The following is a 3,986-nucleotide window of genomic DNA, read 5'->3' on the forward strand; positions in this document are numbered from 1 at the left end:
AGGAGGCTTGGAACTAAAAACATGTAGTAGAAACTAAAGAACGATATTCAACACCATTGTGGAATTATGAGAGACTATTGATTGTTTATTAGATTACGAGGAAGTGGGATTAGAGCTAAAAAATATAATAAATGAGTTCGAATGTGGAAAAATAGAACGCCCAACCCAATGAGAGTTAGAGAAATCATATAATCAAAAGGCATCAAAAGAGCAATTTTGAAACAAATGCCTATTTTTTATACCAACATTTGGATAAGAGAAAACACATATTGACCTCCACAAGACAACAACGATAAATTTGGAGAAAAAAGAACCTGCAAAACAAAGAAGAAGGATTATCTTTGTTGGGAATGCGAACAAAGTCCCACATTGGTTAGATAAGAGGAGGATCATGGGTATATAAGTAGGGTGAAACCAAAAGCATAGCCATGAGGGTTTATGCCTAAAGTGGACAATATCATACCATTGTGAAGATTCTTCCGACATGGAGCTTCTAAGACATACGTCTACTCTCCAATTTCTCCTTCTCTATTGTACTATGTATTACATCATAATTTCTCTATATAAGCTAACGATCAACTCTACTTAGAGACTATTTTGAAACAAATTTTAAACCTCAAAGAACAATGATTAAAAGTTAAATTCAAACCTTGAGGATAATTTAAAAATTAAACTAGAACCTTGTAGACCAAACATGTCAGTTTTTAAACCTCAAGAGTCAAATAAAAACTAAATTTAAATATGGACCAAAAGTTTTTATTTTTAAAAACTTATGTACCAAGGAGAAACAAAGTTGAAATCTCATGGCCAAAATTATAGTTTATGTACGAAAAAAAATATATATAAACATTAACATTTTTTTTTTAAATCTCAATAAAATTGATAAAGGCTTACTTTTTTTTAATATATATACACATCAATATATACCATTGATAACTAAAATGGGATATATATGAATTAGGCCAACCTAATAGCTCAACTTTTCTAAAGTATATGTCCTCAGTAGAGAGAACAGAATTGACATTATACTATTCAAAGTGCTGAAAGGGAATTTAAAACATTTTTTTAGTTAAAGAACCTTTTTAAATATATATATTAGTTGGAACTACATGCCTTTCATAATATTGAAAATGAAATATACATATATAAATTAAAATAAGAGTCTTATAAATATAAAATATAATAAAGTAAATTTGAGTATTTAATGAAGAAAAAAATTAGAAATTTATCAAATACTGTCTTCGAAAACAATATTTTAATTTTTTTACCAGTTTAAATATTTGATATTAAGAGAATAGATAAATTTCCTTAAAAAAGACAAACAAACTAACTAATAATATTTACATATTATAAATAAGATGTCTTTGAAATAAAACATATTTCTACTATATTTATAACTACTATTCTAGTTCATTATTTTTTTTAATAAATAAGTAAAGGACTATTCAATCTATCTCCTTCCCTTAGCTAGTCTACGGCTACACATGTTAAAAGGAAAAAAAAAATTAAGGTCTTTGTATTTATCGTGGATCATTCTTTTTCTTAAAAAAAATTGTTATGCTTTTAATTCAATATAACGAGATTATGTAAGAATATTAAATAAAATGAGATTAAAAAAAAAAAAAAAAGAAACCTTCTTATCCTTTAAGTTGAATTAAATTATTTTTTTTAAGATAACATGAGATTTTTCTAAAACTTTTTTTTTCATTTAATGTAACATTTAGATAAAATGTGTTTTGCTTTAAAAAAACATATATATTCTCTTATCCTGAATTTGAGATAAAATGAATTTTTTTTTCTCTTAAAAATCTACTCTCATAGGTTTTTAGATAACATAGTTTTTTTTTTTTTTAAAAAAAAATATTTTCTTTTAGTGTAAATTGGAAATAGATTTTAGATAACATTAGATAGAGATAAATTTTGATCATGAATTAGACATTGGAGAATAAATGTGATTTTTCAAAAAAAAAATAAAAAATCTAGTAATGTAATCTTTTTAAAATTTTATTTAATATAATGTGTAGGAAATCTTTAAAGTAAAATTGATGTTATTTTTTAAAAATTAAGAACAATAAATAATTAGAACAACTTTGAATTTAATAATAAATCTACGATACAATAATCATAACTAAATCTAAACTAAAAAACTGAAATAGATTAAATTAAGAAAATCAAATCGACGGAAGAAAAGGTTATTTTGATTTTCTGATTTTATTACTTTTCTTTATTTGAATCTTTAATATAAATCAAAGCAATTTTTTTTTCTGTTTTCTTAAAAATGTGTGATCTTTCTACTTTTTTTTTTTTTAATATATTCTTCTCTCTTGGTTTATTTTATATAATTATTATTATTATTTTAAGTTTAAACCAAAATATTATTTTTCTATTTAAGAAATCCAAAATCTTATTTTTATAGGTAGATTTGCAATAAAATATCAGTTTGTATGAAGATGAAAAACCCTAAAATACCTTTATTTCCTTAAATATATGACTCAACAAAATTGAGAAAAAAAAATTACAATCACTCGCATTTGTATTCACAAAATTGAAAAGTAAAAAAAAAAAAAAAATAAAAAACCCTAAAATACCTTTATTTCCTTAAATATATGACTCAACAAAATTGAGAAAAAAAAATTACAATCACTCGCATTTGTATTCACAAAATTGNAAAAAAAAATTACAATCACTCGCATTTGTATTCACAAAATTGAAAAGTAAAAAAAAAAAAAAAAATAAATAAAAAATTATAAAAGCCCTAAATTGATTGAACCTCCAGAGTAATGATATCCTGCTCCACCCTTTCTCTTCGTTATGTGAGAATTAGTAGTTATTTTTTCTCCATCTACTTTAACATATGAGCTCTTCATTATGTGAGAATTAGTTGTGGTATTTTCTCCACCCTCTGCCATATGTGAGAATGAAAAGCCTAATCCATGTTAGGATAATTATGAAAATAGAGAAAAAACACGTACAAAACCATTTAAAAAATAAGAAATTGCATTACACCACTTTACTTACCTTGTTAGGACAATTGAGAATGATTGAGATGAAGATTTGAGAATTGAAATATTAAAAATTGTGCGCTTATATAGATATAAAAAGGGATCAATTTAGCATGAAAATTAAAAAATTTACATTATATAACTCTATAATCAATCATTAAAAGGGTCAAAAAGGAAAATAGAATATTTCTCCCCGTACCCCTTTTAGATAGTCTATATACATATCTATATTCTTGATTTTTATATATATCGAAACATATATCAACATTGTTGCCAAACACTTAATTCTCTAAATATAAGAACTAAAAGTATGAGATACACATAAATTCAATTACTAAATTAATAATTTACAACTAAACAAAAGAAAAATGATTGATATGTTAAATAATTCATGATAGAGCCTTTTCATGCCATTGGGGATGTAGCTCAAGTGGTAGAGCGCTCGCTTCGCATGCGAGATGTACGAGTATTGATACCCTGCATCTCCATTTTGTGGTTGTGTTTCTATTTACTATGAAATTTAAACCATAAACCTTAGTTCAAATAAATAAGTAAGTTGAACTATGCTCCATTTCACATTTTGGTTTTGGTTAGTTTCATTATTTTCTATAGCCAAATTAAGAGGGACGAAAGAGAAAAGATCAGAAATGGAAAAATGGGCATTTTTTTTTTTTTTTGGACGGGAAGGAGGTTTTTTTTTTTTTTTTATAATTTAAGACATTTTTTAAGTGTCATCAGTCGATGATAATTTCTAACTATCATTAAACATAAAATTAATTAGGGTTTATTTTTTTTAAGAAAAAAGAAAATTTTTAATTAACACTCCTTGATCGAATTCACCCAAAGACCTAGCCCCTTAGCTCACTCTGTCCTACACGCAAAGACCTAACTGCAAAACCCTTCACCTTTAACTTGTCGACAATCACTACCATCCCTATCGTTCGTTGGCGCTTATCTGTCATCGGCCACGATCGTTCACCGCGC

This window comes from Benincasa hispida, unplaced genomic scaffold, assembly GCF_009727055.1.
Source record: "Benincasa hispida cultivar B227 unplaced genomic scaffold, ASM972705v1 Contig318, whole genome shotgun sequence".
Classification (NCBI taxonomy): Eukaryota; Viridiplantae; Streptophyta; class Magnoliopsida; order Cucurbitales; family Cucurbitaceae; genus Benincasa; species Benincasa hispida.